The sequence below is a fragment of the Schistocerca cancellata genome, chromosome 5 (assembly GCF_023864275.1).
Source record: "Schistocerca cancellata isolate TAMUIC-IGC-003103 chromosome 5, iqSchCanc2.1, whole genome shotgun sequence".
Taxonomy (NCBI): domain Eukaryota; kingdom Metazoa; phylum Arthropoda; class Insecta; order Orthoptera; family Acrididae; genus Schistocerca; species Schistocerca cancellata.
In genome coordinates, this window is record NC_064630.1 from 789,785,160 (window position 1) to 789,811,051 (window position 25,892).

The following is a 25,892-nucleotide window of genomic DNA, read 5'->3' on the forward strand; positions in this document are numbered from 1 at the left end:
TAGGTGGGCTGGCATAATGGGCAACGGATTGATTTATTTCTTCAGATTTTCGTCCGTGGGTCACTCGTGAAATTTTTCCTCAACAGCAGCCACTTCCGTGCTGGCTGATACCTGATCTTAGCCAGATGCCATCCACTTCACGCTTCGCGTGGCGGAAGAGTGAACTTGTGTTAACAACTTAACGCCACAGCGAAACGTTTCTGACACTACGAGACAACGAAAAGTACCGGGCGAAACCAATCACGGGAACGGAGTCGGTCACGTAGGGACCGAGCTGAGGAATGGTTGACGAGTGAGAATCGTTCGCTGTCTTCTCTCGGACTGCTCAGACCTAACTTCCGCTCCTCTCGCCACGAGGCCCACACCTTGGACGAACGGTTTCAGACTCCTTTTCAGTACTCATTAGAGGCAGGCAAAAAATCCTGCCATGATTAAATTGCGATAGTAAACTTTGGTATTTCTAATTTGAGATCCTGCAACCATCACCTATGTGCCAGATGCCTACCCCCTCCTGACGCACATACTATAGGCGAACCCGTCACGAATTTGCACAATTAGTCTCGTCAGGAGCATGCACGGGTTAATCAAGAAAATTATACAGATGGTGCAGCGATCGAGTCATGTGTTCGACTACACCTGCACTGCCTTTGCGCGAGCGTAAGGCAGTAGGGATCAATAAGAAACCTACGTCTCAAGTGGACACTGTACGTAAACGTGGGTAAATGTTACGACGTGGCAGAGTGGCAAGAAGGGCAGCGGTGTTTGTCCGTGGTCATCCCCACACGGTGTGTCAGGCTACAGGATTTCTTGGTGTTTCGCGGCGTACTGTTCAACGTGTCTACAAGAAGTCGTGTAGTACCACACGTGGCCACGAAACACGTGAGAATTGTGGTCAGAAAAAGATCCTGGCTCACAGGGACCGCATACGCGTTTCTCGGCTTCTGAATGAAAATATTTCCCCAACCCGACAGGAATTGCTGGATGCATTGAATGGAGGTCCATCCCAACATTGTGACGCGAACTGTGTACAATTAAGATTCAGAGTCAGCCAAGGTGCAAGAGGCCATTGCTTACGCTGCCACATAAAGACGATCAACAGCAAAGTTGGTCTGGCTGCAAGAATGTGCCACTGGATCATGGGTCCGAGGTTCGATTCCCGGCCGGGTTGGGGCTTTTCTCTAACCGGGGATGCGCGTTTGTGTTGTCCTCATCCTTTCATCATCATCAACGGTCCTGAAAGTGGCGAAACTGGACTGAGTAAAGATTGGAAATTTGTACGGGCGCTGATAAGCACGTAGTTTAACGCCCCGCAAACCAAACATCACCACTATCATCAATTTGGTTGCAAAACGACGTTAACTCCCATAAAAAAATTTGTGGGACATGTAATAGCAGGTAAATTGCCGACACCATGATCCCCGCACAACCAGATCCTTAGTGCGTGGCTTAACCTGGATGCTACGCACCGGTACAACCTCGTGGACCGAACTACGACGGTTATAAATGACAACTGTAATGATTTCTCTAGGGGTGGCTAATTTGTTACCTGGGACACATTTTAATCAGCACCTACGTTCATTGAAATATGTTAACACCTAAATCAAACAAAAATTGCATACTTCGCAACATTACTGCCCAGTAATTATAAACTTCTGTAAGAATAATAACAAATGACACTCATAACCTTCTAGCTAGCATTAGTCAATTATTCTTAATTATAGCATTACCGCCACTTACATGCATATGTTTTTCATATATATACTATGATGATTTCGGCTTTTCAGCCCTTACCAAATACTACTGGGATTGGTTTGGGATATAAAGAGACCAAACTGCATGGTCATCAGTCCCTTATTCCTCACGCAAACAAGTCTCACTGTAAGACATCTCCCAAAATGAGTTTGGGAAAGTAAAAGGGCGTAAAAGTAGTGGGGAAACACACCTTAAGAGGAAACGAAAGAAGCGAACAGAAAAGGAGACAACGACCACCACACGGAAAAGTAGAGGAAGGTATTAAAATTATAGAGCAGATGCCTTGGTTGGCTGATCACAAGAATAAAAAACGCTGAGCCAGCCACACTGCAACACACTAAAATGTCCAGCCTAAAAGACGAGATGAATCCACAACATAGCAAACGAAATGCAATGGAGGGAGGGTGGACGACTTGGACAGAAGACCAGACACCCACCTTTGCATTGCATGATAAAAACGTAAATCACCATTAAACGTTAAACTACATCAGCTGTTACGGCACTGTCGCCCAACACCGTAGGTAGGGTGATGGAAAGGTTAAAAGACCGCCGCACAGCGGCTACAATTGGGCAGTCCAACAAGATACGTTCGACAGTCATGTGGGAACCATAGCGACACCGAGGTCGGTCCTCACGACGGAGGGGGTGACCATGTGTGAGCCACGTAACGCCGATGGGGACCCAGCAAAGGAGGACAGAGTCCCTGTGAGTGGCTCGCATGGATGAACACCAAACATTCATTGTCTCCTTGATAACACGGAGTTTATTTGGTGTATTTTGTGTATTAGTCTCCGGCAGGCCAATCTCCAGATTTGGTATACTGGTAGCCTGTTTGTCAGGCTGTGAGCTACTTCTTACCCGGTATCTCGATATGTCCTGGGATCCAATTAAAGATAACTGAACGTCCACTATTGCCGAGGGCATAAGCAGACTCCTGGATAGACGTTACCAAAGGATGGCGGGGGCAGCACTGGTCGAGAGCTAGTAGGCTGCTTAAGGAGTCACTACGGATGACGAAGGACTTAGTGGCGCCGGGGCAGATATGCTCAAGAGCGCAATAGATGGCTACCAATTCTGCAGTGGAATCACTGCAGCCACCCGGCAAGGAGCGCTGTTCAGTATGTCCACCTAAAAGAGGATAGACCGAGCTTCTAATTAAGTTACTCCGCTTACGGACACTCTTTCTAAAGGTTTTCTTCTTGAAAGTCACTGTATGTTTTCATTGGGGATAAATGATAGACACTGTTATTTCAATGGAATCTCATCGTCCCAGGGCCGACGAATGCAAGACAAACAAGCCTAGCGTCGCTGGAAACGTCGACGGGCATTTTGTCTCTCTGGAACGTTGTTGTCCATGACGTGTTCTATCATCCCTAGAAGTTTGACACAAATACTTGGAAAAAGAAACCACGTGCAGTGAAACAGTGGCATTGTTGTCAGTTAAAACTTGATTATGACCGCGGACCCCAATTAAATGAAGATCACATCGGCAAGTCAGTAATTCAGACTAAGATGTCCTCTGTAGCCAACACTATTTAATATATTCATAGACGAAAACGTCAGAAGGTAGCAGACAGATTTAAAGAAGTCATCTATAATACGGGAAATTGACTTTACAGTAATATTATCGGCAGATTATCAGCTAATATTACATAAGCATTTCGTAAATCGAAATAGGGGAGGCAACGTATAAATGAACAAGGGAACCAATACGGTGGCCTTCCACGGTGAAATTCAGAAGAAAAAAATTGTATTGACAACTAAATCTCTAGTCGGTTTTGCAGTGTACTTGTCTGGACTTCCACAGGGTTCTCGTTACAAACTAAGTATATACAGACACGACATAGCAATACTTGTCCTACAGTGAAAAGTGGGCTTTAAAGTAAGAAAATGAAGGATAATTAGGATATCTAACGTAAGTGTTGTAACATTACTGCTGCAAGGACGTGAAGTGGAGGAGGCCGACATGAAGTTCCTGAGTTATGTACCAGGTTATTCACTGGGTGACTACAATTCAACGGAATAGGCATAAGAGGAGCTGGGAACAGAAAGCAACAGCACAAAGTAAAAAAAAATGTGCGAGCAACTCTTTACAACACTTCCAGATAATTTTAGCATAGCCGAATCAGTTTAAAAATAATTACCAATAAGTCGACAAAGACACTGACACCTCTGAAAAAAGATATATGGTCCTTTACGGATGCATATAAAAGAGAAAAAGAAGATGATTTTTGTCACCATTCCAGCATTATGGTCTTCACAATACACAGATAATTCCATTGTAGCGACTGTTAATCAGATAGAGAGATGGTATACAAACGTCTCATCCATACAAGGACGCTCTTGTATATGTTTTACTTAAAAGGGGGCTTGGAAATGTCATTGCCACAGAGGAATCGAATCACCTCGTTGTTACTCACATGCGCCATTAGGGTGCTTCAACGTTTGGTCCTAACACTGAGAAACGTTATTAAGCTTACATTCCTTGGGTGCTTTATACTTTGATGATCATTGTGGCTGGTCTTCTCAATAACGCCAAAGATTCCTTTCCTGAAACAATATGTAAGTTGCTTCTCTGTATATGCGATCATACTACAGGCTTGCCAATTCTACATGGCGATCGTGTTTGAATTCTTTTGGGTCTTTCAGGGGAATGAGAGTAAGAAATAAAATTGGTACAAATAAAACATGGAACTTTGTGTTCCACAAGACACGAGGACTGTGCGATGGAGACTTACAATGGAGCCTTCCTTGCTGTAACGCTTACGTTGGTAGATAGAAACAGACACATGTTTTAATGTGATCTTTGATGGTCTAAGTTATTGTGATTCATAGTCCTGTCGTCATCACACAAAGATAACAGAACAATATTAGTTGCGCTTTATTTCCATCTTATGAATTGAGTGTAAGGCATTATACAACGCTGAGACACTTCAGCGACGATGTTTCTAAGTGGGGTACTTGCTGTAAGTACGTATTTTTGTTATAAAATTAAAAACTTAGCGCCGTCCACTGAGACCGAGCGGTTCTAGGCGCTTCAGTCCGGAGCCGCGCTGCTGCTGCGGTCGCAGGTTCGAATCATGCCTCTGACATGGATGTGTGTGATGTCCTTAGGTTAGTTAGGTTTAAGTAGTTCTAAGTTTAGGGGACTGATGACCTCAGATGTTAAGTCCCATAGTGCTCAGAGCCATTTCAACCATGTGAAAAACTTTGCGACACCAGCAAATATTTGCTACGTAAACATCGACGAACTCAGATCTCGATGTTGCAAGTCTGCAGTGTGTGAGTTCAGTCTAGTCATCAACCAGCCCAATAATGAAACACATCTGTTAAACAACTGTTACAACATTGACGGTAGACTATAATATGGTAAATGTCGTTACCGGGTGTCGCAAATAAATTGCTTCTGAACAGGTGATGTACGACATCAGCATTGCTCACGTAAAATGTACTTACAGTCAAAATGAATACTTATCTTCTGTTATACAATTTCTTTGCTGTGACTGCGGGTTACAGTTTAGGTACGTTCATAGAGTCAGTTTGATACTCGCGTTGAAATAGACTGCAGTTGGTTATGCAATCCGAAGCGTGGCTGAATAGAAACTCTTTCCGAAGCACCGTTTGTTCAGTAAAAACTCTTTCTAGGAGTAGTGTTCAAAGACAAAGTTCAGAAACAGAAGCAAGGACGTGAAGATTAACTTGAAGAGTTAAACTGATTATCTATGTCGCCGGACGCGGTTCTCTCCTAGCCGTTTGCTGTGGACCCTCGCGTTGACTGGAACGTAACCTGATGCAGAACTCCCCCCGTGTACGTGCGACGGTGTTTTTCAAGACAGGTCGTCTACGTTGAAACAAAGAACTTCCGTGGGCGTGTCTTGTTATTTTCGTCTCATTTGTGTGGCCAGCGATGCTCCGATATGGAGGAGTACCTTTGCAGTGCCGATAACAGGCGCCAGCGCCACACATATCGACTACACCACAGTAAGCGTCCTCACAGTTCAGAAAAGCTAGATATTCCAGTTTGCCATTTGAGCACGAACATCTTTCATAATAACGTACTCACACGTTACACGTAAGTTACTACAGAACCTACAATCTGACGGCAGCCGACTCTGTATGCTTGCGTGGCCCATCACCGTAACAGGTACCTCTTAAGCCGTCGGCACACGGACCGTGCATCCGAACGTTGAGCGGTGAGCGTGCCAAGTTTCTGACGTCATAGCGTGGGATAGCACGTTCAGGAGTCTTTCCGAACGTACAGAGCAATATCTGGCATGTCAGATATTCTGAGCGTGCGACTGAACTCTGACCAATGAGATGGCACAACGCCACCTACGTCACACGCACGCCGGCTCCCTTCAGTACAGAATTATGAGGCGCCATATTGGCGTTCATTTCAAGAGTATACGTTTATATGCCGTTTCTGAGCACCAGCAAATTGAGAATCATTGGAAAACCCGTTGTTAGTTGTGTGATTCGTTCCAATAAAATAATGAGAAACCTCATATTCGCGGCAAAAGAATTATTGTAACTTCCGTATTATGAGAGTAGGCTATTTGAAGGCAGCGACACACGGAAGATCCACCAAAAACGCATTGTCCTTGGTAAAAATTTGTTATAATTAATTTTTTAATTAGTAACATAATTATCTACGATTCACGTTTCTAGCAACGGGTAACACAATATGGTTAAGTACACGTATAGAATTGTTGGTTTACCGTAATGAATAGCGTCTCTGTTCACGAACGACATTTTGTTGGGGCGGTGGTTCGCGCCTAAACACTTACAATTTTTTTTCCTAACATTCGCATTTTTATTAGGTTCTGATACTTTATTATCAGTTTAATATAAGTATATGCTGTAATATTTGATGTTATGTAAATATAAGTTGACCTTTTTTTGAGGGGTGACTATGTTCGATTGGCTTAATCTACAGGCCAGCTTGCGCTGCTTGTATAAAGATATTTTGCTCCTTTTTCTTTTACGATTCGTAATTCACATGTTGCAAATATTCTGCTACTGGGTAGGAAGCGTGATCAAGTAAGACTGACCTTGGGGTTCTACTAAAATGTGGGAATGATGAAATAATGTTTATCTTAAGCAGAGAAGTATTCCAAATTTGTACCACGCTGTTTGTAATGGAACTTTTATAAGCCGGTGTCCTTATTCATTGGACATGGTACTTTCCTTTTCATGGAGGATATTTGCGTTTTAATAGAGCTAACGTGGGGAATTTACGCGCGCCCGTTGAGTAAACAGTGTGATTTACGAACTACAATCACCCCTCAACTGCCGCTGGAGTGCGTTGCGATCGCGTATTCCACGTTGGGGCCCACGTAACGTATTCACAAATTACATCGTTCTTGAGCGTTCGGCAGAACGTTGAATATGGCACGCTCAACGTTAACGTTCGACAGCACGGTCCGTGTGCCGACGGCGTAAGGAACAGGCGCAAGAGTACACCGGTGCCAGCTAGGCAGGGTATCTAGCTTGCTTGGGACGCCTCGCGCTGGTTTAAACACAAAGCACTCTCATTCCTAATAGCACATCGAGCGAAAGATATTTACATATATGTGCTGTACTTTCGAGATGGTCTGATTTCACCTACAACTTCCCGCATTGTTGGTGGAATTGCAGTAAGCGTCGAAAACTCGGGTTATAGGCCTGTCAATGCCGTTGTGTTTGGATTTTCACGAGCGCCTTGCGGTAATGCAGAGCTGCGTCCTATTCATGTTTCACTCTCGCATTTGGTATCTCCGGAACGCTACCTATCCATACATTTTTCCAGTCGCAGGTTTGAAGCTTTACTTTGAATATTCTTCTGCTAAGATGTTCCGAGGGGATGTTAAACGGCTTTATCCCACGCTTGTATTTATCCACGACGAATAACCTTGTGTGCATTGCCTTTTCAAACATTATACTGCACTTATCATACGTCTCGTCTTGGCGAACTTACTATCTGCGACCTCTTCCTTAGTTCACAAAATCCCTTATGCAACCCGTTCCTCTGCTTCTGAATATTTAAGATTTATTTAACCAAACGTGCTCCATTCCCGTATATTACCATCTGCTCAGAGGCTATGATACATAAATAAGCAGCACTTGAAATTCTCTAAGAACTTTACAGCACTTCAGGTAGGGCGAACGTAAATGCTGTGCTTTGAGACACGTAGAAGCAGAGACTGCGTTGTCGATACTTACGTCTCTCGCTGTACGAGCTCCTAGATTTTCAAGTTGGGCACTGTAGACCACAAATGGCAGACACATCTTTCCTAATTAAAATTATCCCATAAGGCACGATTTATGACGCTTTCAGAAAGTGCATAACGGTATCTGCAGTTACTTTTCTAATTCAAATCTCTGATTAGGTACTCCCATTTCTTTCCGCAGCTTTTAGTGAAATTATTTGTCACCTATGGAACGTCGTATTAGTAGTCACATTGCGTTATTAATGTTAAGTGACCGCGAGGGCATAGTTCAGGGCAGAAGTCGGGTTCATAATTCATTGGTAGCTTTCATTAGATTATATGTACTTTTCATTCCAATAGATCGATGGTGAGGAGATGCTACTGGATGCAGATAAACCAGAATACACGATAAATATTTACGAAGGAAAAGAAATATAAAAATGGTTCAAATGGCTCTGAGCACTATGGGACTTAACATCTGAGGTCATCAGTCCCCTAGAACTTAGAACTACTTAAACCTAACTAACCTAAGCACATCACACACATCCATGCCCGAGGCAGGATTCGAACCTGCGACCGTAGCAGTCACGCGGTTCCGGACTGACGCGCCTAGAACCGCACGGCCACCGCGGCCGGCAAAAGAAATATACTTTTACACCTTCTGTAGATTCCAAGTGAAATGGTCGTCACGTTTGTGGATGAAATCAGAAAAATCTTAAACACACTTTCATTTAAAAGATAATGACAAACTTGTTATTAAACATTTAAATATTCGACACAGAGAGGTGTGTTTGAATGTTTGTAGGATATTATAGCCAAGTATCATTGTTTCAGTTTTAAAACAAGAAGCAAGATTTCAAATTCAGAATGTTAAAGTATTATCTGCTGAGGGAAAGGCTTCCAATAGTCATCTACAGAATGGAAAATTGAGTAATATAGATGAGTTTTTGATAGGATTGACTCAGGGGAGACAGTGGATTACGTAAGTCACTCCGTTGCAAACTGGCATGTGAACATTGCAATCGTTACTTGGCTGTCTATTGCACTGGTTGCATAAGCAAAATTAAAACTTACGTGCAGCATGAAAAAGGTTCTTCTCTGTAAACTACTGCGGAAATGGCCGCCACAAGGATCTTGTTATTGTCTCCTCATATGCAGCTTCCGCGTGCCTTAGCGAATTCCGTAAGAGTTTCTTCAGCTTTACGTGTAGTTTTGGAGGGAATGAATATGTGTTAAATTATGGAACAATCAAGTACTGTGTTGTCAACAGTTAGCAATGCTTCTACATCTACATCTACATCCATACTCCGCAAGCCACCTGACGGTGTGTGGCGGAGGGTACCTTGAGTACCTCTATCGGTTCTCCCTTCTATTCCAGTCTCGTATTGTTCGTGGAAAGAAGGATTGTCGGTATGCCTCTGTGTGGGCTCTAATCTCTCTGATTTTATCCTCATGGTCTCTTCGCGAGATATACGTAGGAGGGAGCAATATACTGCTTGACTCTTCGGTGAAGGTATGTTCTCGAAACTTTGACAAAAGCCCGTACCGAGCTACTGAGCGTCTCTCCTGTAGAGTCTTCCACTGGAGTTTATCTATCATCTCCGTAACGCTTTCGCGATTACTAAATGATCCTGTAACGAAGCGCGCTGCTCTCCGTTGGATCTTCTCTATATCGTCTATCAACCCTATCTGGTACGGATCCCACACTGCTGAGCAGTATTCAAGCAGTGGGCGAACAAGCGTACTGTAACCTACTTCCTTTGTTTTCGGATTGCATTTCCTTAGGATTCTTCCAATGAAACTCAGTCTGCCATTTGCTTTACCGACGATCAACATTATATGATCATTCCATTTTAAATCACTCCTAATGCGTACTCCCAGATAATTTATGGTATTAACTGCTTCCAGTTGCTGACTTGCTATTTTGTAGCTAAATGATAAAGGATCTATCTTTCTGTGTATTCTCAGCACATTACACTTGTCTACATTGAGATTCAATTGCCATTCCCTGCACCATGCGTCAATTCGCTGCAGATCCTCCTGCATTTCAGTTTCCTTACCCGTTAGTCGAAGTATACTTTAATAGGCCTAATAAGAGGCGAAATTGTACAAAAAGGTGTATGTTTGCTTTGCTACTTAATGCTTACATTGGTAGCGACGGTCACTTTTGTAGGCCTAATAATATCTGCATCAGGGCACAGATCTTAGCTCACCTTCCATTCGCCATAGTTCGGTATACGTTATCCTGAAATTTTCCATGATTACTAGTAGGAACACGTTGTGAGAAATAGTCCGCTAGCGCTATGTTGTGACGAAAGCTAAGTAAATGTGAAATCTAAGCAAACATTGGAAACCCAACCACAAAATCTTACCTAAACTACGGCACAGGCGGAAAGCAAAAATATTCTAGATGCACTTTGCACACAGTGTAGTCGATAAGTTTACCAAAAACAAACTGCAAACCCAGTCATTAGTTTGATGAAAGATGGCGAAGGAGCGTTGTGAGGTAGGGTAAGATAAAGTTTGACAAGAAATAGTCTGCGTGCGTGTGTTTCCGAGCGTGCGCGCGCGCGTGTGTGTGTGTGTGTGTGTGTGTGTGTGTGTGTGTGTGATTAGGCTGCCGTCGGCAAGGTTCGCGTGGAAATTGAATGAGTCCCTGGAGAGGGCGTGTCCGTTGGGAGCAATCAGCCCCCACTGGGCTTTAAATGGTCCCAGCTGCGGGCGAGTGAACCCGGCAGGTCGATGCTGACGCGAAACCCTCTCCCCGTCGACCGCCACGCCACCCCATCCCCTGTCTTCTCTAAAGTACTACTGGGTAGCGGTTTGTACGTACACTGTCTCACTAAACACGTATCATCAAGGTAACCTCTCGAAAAACATTTACTGCCGAACAGGCAGTTTGTACTGATGACTCCAGTCGGAGCGCTTCCGCACCGTACGATTCTATGCAGCGGTTTCCAAATGCGGAAGTCACAGATGATTGATTGTGGGGCAATTAATTTAAGACGATCTGCAAGTTACTCTAGGTAAGTTACTATTTTGAGAGTAAATGTGGACAGTAGGTTGAGGCAGAATCTTAGAGTAACTTTTTTTTCTCCCTTTCTTTTATTTTATGACCAACGTTGGATCATTTTAGTCAGTATTATGAATTAAGTTCTTGTGTTTTTTGTTTTGTCCAGTACTTTTTCATTCTTTCAGATCGTGCCCTTATCATTCGAAATCACCCTTCCCAATCTCTGTTAATCTTCATTGGTAGTGTGATTTGTTTGTCCTGAAGTATCTTGGGCGCGTCTGTCTTGTCTTTCAAATCCTTCATCGTATCTGTAATTTCATTATGTCCTCCTTGATCTCGGAGATCCATCTAATGCCGCTCTTACTATTCCATAACATCTCAGTTATCCTCCTTATTCTATTTTCTGTTGACCTCATCAAATATCATAGGAAAGATATCCGTGTCTTTTTAATGGTACTTTTCACAGGTGCTCTTTCTTTAGAAACTGTTTCATTTGAAGCTATTCTCCAATCTGCATATTTTTGGTATTTTTTGTTTACACATGTTCTGACACTCCTTATTTCTACATTGAGTAACCTGTCTATTGCTATAGAGTTGATTACTTTAAATTTAGTTTCGCTAGCATATGTTATTTGCGACTTTGTGAGTGTTTTGCAGTTTTTCAGTTACATTTTTTGCTATTTGTCTTCTTGGTAACAAGATGTATTTTAATCATTTTGTTTATTCTACTCAGCCTTGAAGGTTCCTCATTCAGATTGTGTGTTATTATTTCTCCCAAGTATTTAAACTTAAAAAAAAAAATTATGTCGTGTTCTCCAATTCCAATTTTCTTTCCCAGTTGCGGTTCCGTTAGCATTATTTTTGTTTTTTCAGAACATACTTTAAGGCCCATAGTCTAAGCTATTTCCTGTGATGATTGTATTTGTTCTTTGGTTTCTTGAATGTTGTTGGCGACAATAGCGAGGCCATCAGTGAATCCGAAACAGCTCAGATAAACGTTACGTTTTTATGTTATAACCTTAATATTCTTTCGATTGTCCTTGTACCATTCTCTCATTATGTATTCAAGGGCACGATCAAAAAGAAGTCGTGACCAACCGTCTTCCTCCTTAAACCAGTTTTTACCAAGAATGATTCACAAAGTTCATCTCTGTATTAATTTTCGAATTTGTATTTGTTAACTTAAGTTCTATCAGTTTAATTAATTTCGAGTGTCATTAAAAGACGAACGGTTAATAAATAGATGTGCATTTTACATGTAAAAAGAGCAGGAAAATTAAATTATTTAAAAAACAGCGAGTGCAGCAGCGATTATTCTGACTACAGAGATCGTTTCCTTCAGCTTCAAATTCTGAAGTCTTTAGGTTTCTCCTATTCCCGAGTAATCTCTGTCATGTGATAAATGAAGGCACCTCTTTTGTTCAAGCCTTATTTTTTAGTTTTACAATTTTGTATCGAGCCTGCAGATAACATCTAGTATTCGGTGAGTAAGGCGGTACCGTAGGACTGTCGTCTCAGGCGCTATGCATGGATAAGAGAACGCCCGTTACGTCAGCAGCGAGCTACGTAGGGTAACCACAATTAATCTGGCGCGAAGGAAGTAGTCTTGCTTAATAAATATTTGCCAATAAGAGTAGTTTTCTCCAGTAGAGAAGCCTAAATGTCATAAGTACTTTCTATTAATAATATTACAATTCCAGAAATAGATCAGCTATATAAACGAATAAGTTATGTTTGAGGTAACGAGTGACATACTGTGCGCCATAGTCGCCAGTCGCCGATCGGAGCCAATTCCGTCGTAAGACCATGCTCTCAGGAAATTGCAGTTTTCGTTTAGTGATTTTTAATTCTGTTGATATTGGCAGTTTACGGTGTTAAGTAAATAAATAACCGTAATGGAATCCCTTTTCATCTTTATTCCGAGTAATATGACTTCCCCCCTTAGCACATAGAAACACAAAAAGTTGAACTTCAGTATACGGGCAACCCGATGGCTCCTACACTGCTTCTGTGGGGGACATAAACTTTGAGAGTTCCTCGGAAAACAGGTAGAAATAATCGTACACCACGAATCACTAAGATAGTCCAAGGACGACCGGTCTTAAACTCGGCCGGCCACAGTTGCCGAGCAGTTCTAGTCGCTTCAGTCCGGAACCGCGGGACCGCTACGGTCGCAGGTTCGAATCCTGCCTCGGGCATGGATATGTGTGATGTCCTCAGGTCAGTTAGGTTTAAGTAGTTCTAAGTTCTAGGGGACTGATGACCTCAGATTTTAAGTCCCATAGCGCTCAGAGCCATTTGAGCCATTTTAGTCTTAAACTCCGCAAAACTCGAATGGAAAAGTACGGCCAGTGATACTGTACACCTCTTATACCAGCCACTACGGACGCACTGGGTAAACAGACATTTCTGGTGGTTCGGTTCCTATGAAGGAACAGCTGATGGACGTACGATGAAACTTGTTAACTAACATGTCAGGGACTACCGGCCCCAGTTCCTGTCGAGGAAAAACCTGACTTTTCACCATACTGCAGTTTTTGACGATTTTTTTATGAATTAGTTACGAAGAAGAAACAAAAGGAATAAGTCCAATGGAAATTTTTCCTCCATCTAAAAATGTCCAGTAGGGCATATATTTACTCAGTGGGCAGACGTAACATTTTCGGCGACCATGGCTTCAGAAAATTCCCACCGACAACTGGTTAAACATAAAAAGTAAGGCTAGATCAAACTTGTCTCTAATTCAGAGTGCACAAATGGCTGCTCACGTTTACGTGCTTCACTGGGTAAGGAAATGATACTAATTGTTAATGGTCTCAATCTCTTTTCGCGAGAAAGTGGCGTCAAATTCACTTTTGGCCATTTCATGTGCTATTTGTTTTAGGACGTGTGGGTAGGAAACTGTCATCGAAAATGTATACAAACATTTGATATAGTGTAAGACAGACATACGAGGCCCCATTCCCTTTCGAATATCTATCACCTCTCTAGAAGGAATCGAGTGTTAAGTTGGCGGTGAAAAACGATGCATATCATCAGAGTAATTGTCACCCAAAAATCTAACATATTATGACGAGAAGAGTAATATAAACGGTCTTCAAATTATTTTGAAAGATGTTCTAAAGAGAGAAAATTTCGGGTGGAGTGTGAGAATGACAGTCTATATTGTAATGCCAAATTATATGAGCAACCGAAAGAAAATTTATATTGCTAAGAGATGCCATCGTCATTACTATCAAATGGCAAGAAGTTCATCGTAGAGCCGGCCGCGGTGGTCTAGCGGTTCAGGCGCTCAGTCCGGAACCGCGGGACTGCTACGGTCGCAGATTCGAATCCTGCCTCGGGCATGGATGTGTGTGATGTCCTTAGGTTAGTTAGGTTTAAGTAGTTCTAAGTTCTACGGGACTGATGACCACGGATGTTAAGTCCCATAGTGCTCAGAGCCATTTTTTTAGTTCCTCGTAGACTGCCTTCTCAGTCTAGAATCAAATCAAATGAACTACTCAACACCATACCTCCATACACACCGTAAGTACCTACTCTCTAAAACTATACTGTCGATGTGTATAAAACGTGCCGTTTCTCTCAGTATAGCTCAACGTACTGATCAATAATGATATCACTAGCGAGAGGAGGAAATGCAATGCGCATTTGGCATCACATACACTACTGGCCATTAAAATTGCTACACTAAGAAGAAATGCAGACGATAAATAGGTATTCATGGGACAAATATATTATACTACACCTGACATGTGATCACATTTTCACGCAATTTAGGTGCATAGATCCTGAGAAATCAGTAACCAGAACAACCACCTCTGCCCGTAATAACGGCCTTGATACGCCTGGGCACTGAGTCAAACAGAGATAGGATGGCGTGTACAGGTACAGCTGCCCATGCAGCTTCAACACGATACCACATTTCATCATGAATAGTGACTGGCGTATTGTGACGAGCCAGTTGCTCGGCCACCATTGACCAGAAGTTTTCAGTTGGTGAGAGATCTGGAGAAAGTGCTGGCCAGGGCAGCAGTCGAACATTTTCCGTATCCAGAAAGGCCCGTGCAGGACCTGCAACATGCGGTCGTACATTATCCTGCTGAAATGTAGGGTTTCGCAGGGATCGAATAAAGGGCAGAGCCACGGGTCGTAACACATCTGATATGTAACGTCCACTGTTCCAAGGGCCGTCAATGCGAAGAAGAGATGACCGAGACGTGTAACCAATGGCACCCCATACCATCACGCCGGGTGATAGGCCAGTATGCCGATGACGAATACACGCTTCCAATGTCTGTTCACTGCGATGTCGCCAAACACAGATGCGACCACTATGATGCTCTAAACAGAACCTGGATTCATCTGAAAAATATTACGTTTTGACCATTCGTGCACCCAGGTTCGTCGTTGAGTACACCATTGCAGGCGCTCCTGTCTGTGATGCAGCGTCTAGAGTAACCGAAGCCATGGTCTGCGAGCTGATAGTCCATGCTGCTGCAAACGTCGTCCAACTGTTCGTGCAGATGGTTGTTGGCTTGCAAACGTCCACTTCTGTTGACTCAGGGATCGAGACGTGGCTGCACGATCAGTTACAGCCATGCGGATAAGATGCCTGTCATCCCGACTGCTAGTGATACGAGGCAGTCAGGATGCAGCACGGCGCTCCGTATTACCCTCAGGAACTGACCGATTCTATATTTTGCCAACAGTCATTGGATCTCGACCAACGCAAGCAGCAATGTCGCGATACGATAAACCGCAATCGTGATAGGCTACAATCGGACCTTTATCAAAGTCGGAAACGTGATGGTACGAATTTCTCCTTCTTACACGAGGCATCACAACAACGTTTCACCAGGCAACGCCGGTCAACTGCTGTTTGTGTATGAGAAATCGGTTTTAAACTTTCCTCATGTCAGAACGTTGTAGGTGTCGCCACCGTCGTCAACCTTGTGTGAATGTCTGAAAAGCTAATCATTTGCATAACACAGCATCTTCTTCCTGTCTGTTAAATTTCGTGTCGGTAGGACGTCACCTCCGTGGTGTAGCAATTTTATGGCCAGTAGTGTATTAAATGCGTTCCTGGACATTGTTCATTGATGAAGATTATCTGATGACACTTGACACTGGGGCCATCTAAAATTCATTAATCATTTAATTTAACCGCTGAGCAGCAGTCATCAGAGAACACTGCAATTGTTATGCTGTGCCACAATATTGACCCACGCACCTATTCAAGTAATACGTTTCCTGTTCGTAGTTTCTGATCGACTAGAGTTAATAGTGTTGGCGCGGTAGCGATCTTTAGCACTCTGTGTAACTGTTCAGGTGGTTTTCCTCATCTTCAGTTCATATTGCTTTATCATGAATAAAGAGGAGGCTGCTTGCGGACTGTGGAAATAACCGACATAGTGTGAAGACGTGCAAATAATAATGGCTTGAGTACACCATCTTGCCGGTTGTAGTAACCAAAGAGAAATAAATGTCGTGCTTCAAATACATCATAGGAGTTGACTTAAAATTGAAGTTTACGTGTTCAGATTTATTACTGAGAATAACCTGTACATCCACTCTGATTAGCGAGTCTTTGCATCTATTAGTAGTTGAAGCGAAGGTCCATAATCTGATTTCGGTGAAGATTTTTTAGTTTACTAGTATCGACAATTTACGCCAGTCATAAACCGCCTGGCTGGCGCACCCTGCACATGGCGCAGATATTTACCAGTCATAGACTTTGACCTAATTGAAGTTAACTACAAGAACTAAAATAATCAAGCCGGCCGCGGTGGCCGTGCGGTTCTGGCGCTGCAGTCCGGAACCGCGGGACTGCTACGGTCGCAGGTTCGAATCCTGCCTCGGGCATGGGTGTGTGTGATGTCCTTAGGTTAGTTTGGTTTAAGTAGTTCTAAGTTCTAGGGGACTAATGACCTAAGATGCTGAGTCCCATAGTGCTCAGAGCCATTTGAACCATTTTTTAAAGTAATCAAAGTACAATAAAAATACTATTACATCGTAAAGTTATAATCGTACATGTAGAATCGGAAAGACCAAAGTAAACCGAGTTAATAACGCAGTCATGAGGACCCACGTAAGATACACTTCCATTCACCACCTAGTACAGCACATCAGTTGGTTGTAACAGTCACAATGACACTCTGAGAACAGTAATGCAACGTGGCTTCCAAGCAAATAAGCACAATGGTTAGCCAACCAGGCCTTTGCGAGCGCTTTTTCAAACGGCCTGCGATATACAATTAGTGTGAATTACTCTCATAGCGTAGATGACAGCACACGGCACTGCTCACCCTTTGGCTCGGTTTCGATTCTTATCACAATCCCAGTTCCAATTTTTGAATCTTTATCTTGTTCGATTTTAGGAAACCAAAATAAGTTCACGTTTGGCGATACCGTCTCTGGCGGGCGAATTGGGTTTGCGCGTACAACTGCCTGACTGGCGAACTGCAACGCTCTCTCGGAAGGGGCAAAGGATCTATTCTATTCTTAGCACTCATTTATAAGCACTGTCTACACCGAAACACACTTACAAGCTTCAAAGCCGACTTGATATCATAGTTTAACCCTCTGCTGGGCATGTGGAGTCTTTTCAGACCACATACCACGTCCACCTCTTCTACTTCATTATTTACTGGACCTGCAACGCTCATGGTCCCTGACATCTCTCTCTTAGTTACGATCTAAATGACTACTATGCAGAAACCCTATAAATTACCTATCTCCTTAATGTATGATGACTTACTTTAGGAATCAACGAAAATGGGCACTTGGGGTCTGTTTAACTGAATCAGAGTTGCCAGAAAATGGCTGAAATTGGCAGTACTTATTAACAATGAAGTTGTTAAGCTACAGACAGCATTGTTGATGCGACGGAAATGAATTATGGATGGTTTTATTAGGTAAGCACTGTACTTCTTTTCAAATCTTACAGTTTAGCATACATGTATGATATCATTCATAATAAGAAAAGTATCTGTTCACTATAACGTAATTGAGACAAAATTATGAAAATTGTGGGAACTGGAGGAAAAAGTATTTTCTTATAACTTCGGTTAGAACTTAATTACAAGATTAATTTTTTGTATTAAGTTGATGGAAACTTGTTTGGCTGAAGAAGCTGATAAGATTCTTCTTGGGATGTGGGACGATGTTGATGTCTATAATGAAAGTGTTTCTGACCTGAATGATGATGAATACTTGCCCTCAGATAGTGAAGGGGTGGGTGGCAGTGATGTAATGGAAGAGGAAGCTAATGAAGATGACGTCATTCACAGTGATGATGATGTAACTGAAGTAGTGCCAACATTGTGAAAGGTTATTTCATTTAAAAAAAAAATGGAATTATTTGGTACAAAGAGCCTCCAACTAAGTCCCAAACTCCACTAATTATATAATTCGTCATTAATCTAGTCCTAAAGTGGTACCCACAAGTTCAATAAAAGAAATCCTACAGCTCCTAATTACCCCAGAAATAATGTCCGTCGTGGTAAGGGAAACTAACAAAGACGCTAGGCGAGTGTACACAAAGTTCAATGAAGATTATCCTAGTAGTACGCCTAAGATGTGGAAAGAACTAGATGCGGAAGAATTAGAGGCGTACATTTGTTTGTTTATAACTTCTCGAGCCTACAGACCAGGGAGGGAGAACTTGAATGAACAGTGGAAGAAACAACATGGCAGACCCATTTTCAGAGCAACAATACGCCTAAACAAGTTTCAAGCTATCACACTTTTTCTCATATTTGACAATAAGGAAACAAGGGAAGACCGTGTGATTCATGATAAATTAGCTGCAGTTAGAGATATCTGGGAAATGTTAATTTCACTTATTTCTTCCATGCACAGTCCAGGCTTTGACATAACTGTTGATGAACAGCTTATTGCTTTTAGAGGGAAATATGAAAAACAATCCTGCTAAATATGGTATAAAAATATGGCGGGCCAGAGATTATAGAAACGCACTTGCACTGAATGGACAGATTTTCTTGGGAAAACAGCGCAACCAACATACAGAAGTAACTCAGGTTTCCAGAGTCAAAAGAGATTTAATTGCAAAATGGTTAAATAAGGGCCGCAATATGGAAGCTGACAATTTTTTCGGTACATACCTTCAGTGAGAGAACTGCTGGCTGTGAAAACCACATTTGTCGGAACAGTAAGGAGAAACAAGATTGAAATTCCTAAGGAGATGCAGCCAAATCATTGTAGAAAGTAAATTCCTCTATGTTTGGATTGTCTGATTCCACATCACTGGTCGAGAGGTAACAAAAAAGTCATCAGCAGTTATACTTGTCTCCTCTCTTCACTCATCACGAACTGTGGTTGGTCACGAAAAGAGCCAGAAGTAATAGATGGCTCTGAGCACTATGGAACTTAACATCTATGGTCATCAGTCCCCTAGAACTTAGAAATAAGTAAACCTAACTAACCTAAGGACATCACACACATCCATGCCCGAGGCAGGATTCGAACCTGCGACCGTAGCTGTCGCGCGGCTCCGGACTGAGCGCCTAGAACCGCTAGACCACCGCAGCCGGCAGAAGTAATAGACCATTAGAAGAAACAGATGGGGGGGGGGGGGGTCACGTCATGCGTCACCTTGTGGCCACCTATAGCGTGAAACGCAACACCACACTGCTGGAATCGCTGTAATGATAATATGGTTGCATCAGCACCTACAAAGCTTGACTTCAAATCAGAAGAGGCGGCAATTCCTGCTGCATTTAGGAAAGTTAGGAAGACAGCTTGTGCATCCTTACATCCATGGAAGCCTACATGATACAAATTGCCTTCAAAAGGGAGCAAAAAGTGGTCTTCTTGTTCTTTGATATGACTATGAGCCTAATGGACTCAGTACAACTGTGAATCACCATCCCACTAACAAAGAGCAACGGTGTTATTTGTGTCCAAGAAACCTAGACAAATAATTAAAAACAATTTATAGCCGCTATTGAAAATTTTTATGCAGTTCCGTTTCCAGCCAGGCTGTGACATGCTTCCAATGTGATAAAAATGAGTAAGTGCGTCAAGGTGACATGACCGTTTCTATTACAGTAAAATTAGAACAAGTATTTCATTGTACTGAAGTTTTCATTTTCTTTTACTTTTTGTTACAGTCTCTACCGATAAAGCAAAAACTGATAAATAAAAAAATATATCAGTTGTTTTGAAACAGATTAAATAAAACGGTATACCCTTATAACGTGTAATATGTAAGAATGTAAATTGTAAAAAACAAAAGATATTATCGTAACAAAAGCAATGTAAAGCAAAGTGCGCAAATTATATAATGACGCATTTTGTGCCGTACAATATAAAAAACAAATTTTCAGTTGATATATGTGATCCACTAACAATCAAAACAGTGTGGAGTATAACAATTTTCTGTTATGACAAGGAAATAATGACAAAACACAACAATAAATAAAGTGCTCTAGTCAAGTAAACTGGGATCTGGAAAGACCCCAAGTGCTAAGTCAACTTTTCCAACGTGCCCAGCGGAGGGTTAAGATATAGCTGTAGTCAGCGTAACTGGCCCTCTTGCATGAGAAAACTTCGATTATGCAATCTGAACTCTCAGTGGGGCTACATTAACGTTACTGGGCGTCATTTGGTTGGAATTCAGATTTGCATCATTAATTGTGATCGAACACACTGTACTCCTCGATTTCAGAGACAGATGACGACTTTACTGTGCGGTAATTCCATGCACTGCACCCTCTCAGCATTCTGATTTATTGATGAACCATATGAATGAACATACTGTAAGCATTTTTGACGTTCCCTGACCAATTTTGAAGTCAAAATTACTGGCTGACGAAAAAATTGAGGCAACCGGAGAAAATGGTCGGAATTCAATGTAACTATGTTTATGTACGTTCCATCGGCGGATATGTAAGTGATTAGACTTTCAGTTCTGTGTGGCGGGTAGAACGGCCACCGTAGTCTATTTGAATTGTTCGTGTTTAAAGTTGTTACGAAGTCCAGCAGGGGGTATAAGCAGTGTGAACCATCTTGGATGTTGACTAACAACTGTGGAGGACAACGGAGATGCCGCGTAGATTAGATTAGATTAGATTAGATTTACTTTCATTCCAATTGATCCGTAGTGAGGAGGTCCTCCATGATGTGGAACATGTCAGAAAAACAACAATACATGACAAATATTTACAACTAAAACAAATAAGATAATGTACCATTCCACAGGTCCCAAGTGGAATGATCGTAATATTTTACTGAACACTAAGAGTCAATTTACAAATACTAATGCACTGAATTTAAAATAAAAAAGTTTTTTATTTATTTATAAGGTAATAAACATGTAATACAACTACTGTAATACTTATTTACAATGAACACATTACTGCACTGAAATGGTGCAGAAGTTAGATTATACTTACACACACACACACACACACACACACACACACACACACACACACACACACACACACAAATTTTCAGTGAACACATTACTGCACTGAAATTGTGCAGAAGTTATGTTGTACTTATATACAAATCAGTTGGTTTTACTAAGAAATTTATCAATGGAGTAGAAGGAGTTGGCCACCAATAAATCCTTTAGGCTTCTCTTAAACTGAACTTCATTGGTTGTTAAGCTTTTTATGGCTGCTGGCAAGTTATTGAAAATGTGTGTTCCTGAATAATGCACACCTTTTTGTACAAGACTAAGTGACTTTAAATCCTTGTGAAGATTATTCTTATTTCTAGTATTGATTCCATGAATTGAGCTGTTGGTTTGAAAAAGTGATATATTTTTAATGACAAATTTCATTAAGGAATACATATATTGGGAAGCTGTAGTTAGTATCCCTAGTTCCCTAAACAGGCTTCTGCAGGATGTTCTTGAGTTCACACCACATATAATTCTTACTACACGTTTTTGTGCCCGGAAAACTTTAGCTTGGCTTGATGAATTACCCCAAAAAATTATCCCATATGGCATTATGGAATGAAAGTAAGCATAGTATGCCAGCTTTTTCATTTTTATATCCCCTATGTCTGACAAAATTCGCATTGCAAACAGAGATTTGTTAAGACGCTTCAGCAGTTCTGTGGTGTGCTCCTCCCAGTTGAATTTATTATCAAGCTGTAATCCCAAGAATTTAACACTGTCCACTTCCTCAATCTTCTTGTCATCGTATGTTAGACATATACTCTTAGGACACCCCTTACAAGTTCTGAACTGCATGTAGTGTGTTTTTTGCAAGTTTAGTGACAAAGAATTGGCTAGGAACCAGTGATTAATGTCCACAAATATTATATTGGCTGATCTTTCTAAGACTACACTTGATTTGCTATTTATTGCAATGTTTGTATCATCGGCAAACAAAACAAACTTGGCATCTGGTAATGTTACTGATGGAAGGTCATTGATATACATGTGTGAGACAGCGTGACCAGCACCTGACTTTGAAACTGACGTCACTGTGGGTGTGCATTTGGCCAGCTAGTCGAATCGTGCAATACCCGGATTCGTGAGGCATTCGGAAGTGGCAATGGTGAGATGAACTAGACGAGAACGTGAGGACAGGCGTACTGGTCGCTGACGAGCCGGTCAGGTACGTCTGACCACCATGGGGGACGCTCACCGTACTGTGCACCAAGCACATCTTAACCTGAAACTTCCTGGCAGATTAAAACTGTGTGCCCGACCGAGACTCGAACTCGGGACCTTTGCCTTTCGCGGGCAAGTGCTCTACCAACTGAGCTACCGAAGCACGACTCACGCCCGGTACTCACAGCTTTACTTCTGCCAGTACCTCGTCTCCTACCTTGCAAACTTTACAGAAGCTCTCCTGCGAACCTCGTTAATATCTAACCTGTTAATATCTGCGGCTGACATCCGAGAGAAGTAAAACTCCCTCCAGTATTCCGTCGAGCCTTAGTGGTTCGCAAACACGTTTCATACTTACTTTACCGAATCGATATAATTTTTGAAGTCCTTTGCTACTCACAGCTCGTTTTGTGCTTTTTTAAACTGAACTTCTTCACAGCTTCATATTTATTTTCCGATGGATTTCGGAGTAGTGTTGTAACACTAAGTTATCTAGAACGCTACACACTCGATCATACTAACCATAGCACACACTCCAGGAACAATGAAACAGTCAATATATTGTAAATTTCTAATTTTGCGTTATTTGAGGAGTTTGGAAATCAGTGTGTTACACGCAGTGTTATGAATAATACGTCAGTAAAATCTATGTCTTGTACCCGGCACTTACATTTTACTCTAGAATCTATATTTAGTTGAAGTTCGCAAAACGTTAGAGCTTTTTCCAATCTTTCTATGACAGCGGATGAGATTATTAACATTCTAGTGTGACTTCCATGTCCAAGATTTCGAAGCAAGGTGAACTGACTTGTTGTTGTTGTTGTTTTTGTGCTCTCAGTCCAGAAACTAGTTTCATGCAGCTCTCAATTTTACTCTATCGTGTATAAGCTTCTTCATCTCCCAGTACCTACTGCAACCTACATCCTTCTGAATCCTTTGTCTTCCTCTAAATTTTATACCCTCCATGCTGCCCTCCAATACTACATTGGTGGTCCTCTGATGGCTCAGATCCCATCTGATCGTCAAGTTGTGCCATAAATTCCTCTTATCCCCAGTTCTATTCAGTACCTCCTTGTTACGTGATTGACCCATCTAATCTTCAGCTTTCTTCTGTGGCAACACATTTTGACAGTTTCTATTCCCTTCTTACCTAAACTATGTATTGTCCATGTTTCAACTTCTACACATGGCTACACTCCATACAAATACTTTCGGAAAAGACTTTCTGACACCTAAATCGATACTCGACGTTAACAAAGTTCTGTTATTCAGAAACGCTTTCCTTGGCATAGCCAGTTTACATTTTATATCCTCTCTACTTCACCCATCATCAGTTATTTTGCTCCCGAAATAACAAAATTCATTTACCACTTTGTGTGTCTCACTTCCTAATCTAGTTCCCTTAGTATGTCCTGATTTAATTCGAGTGCATTCCGTTTAGCTTTTGCTCATGTTCATCTTATATCCTCCTTTCAACACACTGTCCATTCCGTTGAACTGCTCTTCCACGTCCTTTGTTGTCTCTGACAGAATTACAATTTCATCGGCAAACCTGAGAGTTATTATTTCTTCACCATGGATTTTAATTCTTACTCCAAATTTTTGTTTTGTTTCCTTTACTGCTTGCTCAATATACATTTTGAATAACGTTGGGGATGGGCTACAAACCTGTCTTATTTCCTTCCCAACTACTGCTTCCCCTTCATACCCATCGACTCTTATAACTGCCCTCTAGTGTCTGTACAAATTGTAAACAGCCTTTCGCTCATAGTATTTGACCCCTGCCACTTTCACAATTTGAAAGAGAGTATTCCAGTCAACTGTGTCAAAAACTTTCTCGAAGTCTGCAAATGCTAGAAACGTCGGTTTGCCTTACCTTAATCTATCTTCTAAGATAGGTCGTAGGGTCAGTATGACGTCGCGTGTTCCAACATTTCTACAGAATCCACACTGATCTTGCCCGAGGTCGGCTTCCAGCAGTTTTTCCATTCGTCTGTACTGAATTCACGTTAGTATTTTGCATTCGTGACTTATTAAACTGATAGTTTGGTAATTTTCACATCTGTTGACTCCTACTTTCCTTGGTACTGCAGCTGTCATATTCTTTTTGAGGTTTGAGGGTATTTCGCCTGTCTCAAACATCTTGCTCACCAGATGGTAGAGTTTTGTCATGGCTGGCTCTCCCAAGGCTATCAGTAGTTCTAAAGGAATGTTATCTGCTCCTGGGGCCTTGTTTCGATTTAGGTATTTCAGTGCGCTGTCAGATTCTTCACGCAGTATCATATCTCCCATTTCATCTTCATTTACGTCCTCTACCATTTCCATAATAACGCCCTCAAGTACATCGTCCTTGTATAGACTCTCCATACACTCTTTCCACCTTTCTGCTTTTCCCTCTTTGATTAGAACTGATTTTCCATCTGAGCTCTTGATATTCATACAGGTGGTTCTCTTTTCTCCAAAGGTCTCTTTAATTATCCTGTAGGCGGCATCTATCTTACCCCTAGTGATAGATGCCTCTACATCCTTACATTTGCCCTCCAGCCATCCCCGCTCAGCCATTTTGCACTTGCTGTCGATCTCATTTATGAGGCATTGGTATTCCTTTTGCCTGCTTCATTTACTGCAATTTTATGTTTTCTTATTTCATCCCTCCTTTACGAAGTGCCCCGCCAAGCTCAATCGTGTTCACTAATTTCATTACCACCTTCTTTAAACCGTTTCCTAACATCGAGGCCCTTCTTAGACCTTTCAGTCGACGATAGTTTATCAATGCAGCACTGCATTTTCTGTTGTTCACACAAACTAGTTTCACTAAAAGCACACGACCTCTCTGTTAGGTAACTATACTGTTAACTTAAAGGTTACGGATTGTCATATGACATCGTAGATGTTACAGTCATGCGGCAGTGTATAGCGCCTTGTTTTCACGTGGTACCCATCGTTTTTCATCGTTAATATGTTCCGCTTTAACGCATGGCATATTTACCAAGTTTCAGTGCCATACGATAATTGCAGCCCAAACTGGACTTTCGTGAGTAGGTACACTTGAATATTAACCACACGGTATGTCTATACGTCGTTAGCTGATAGGCGTTGTTATCATTCCGTATCAGTATAACACACAATAAAAGCTCGTAACGTAATGCGAAAAAAATTTTGTTTTACAACAAAACTGTATTCAGTTTTTATTGGTTGGTTCCACAGTCAGCTTTGGTTAAGTAAATGCCGTAAAAAATACATCTACTGATGGAATGTGTATTGCAAATGTGTGGCCTGAGGATGTCTGTAATTTTTCGCATAACAAATTACGACTGCGTGCCTGCTACATCACCTGCACAAC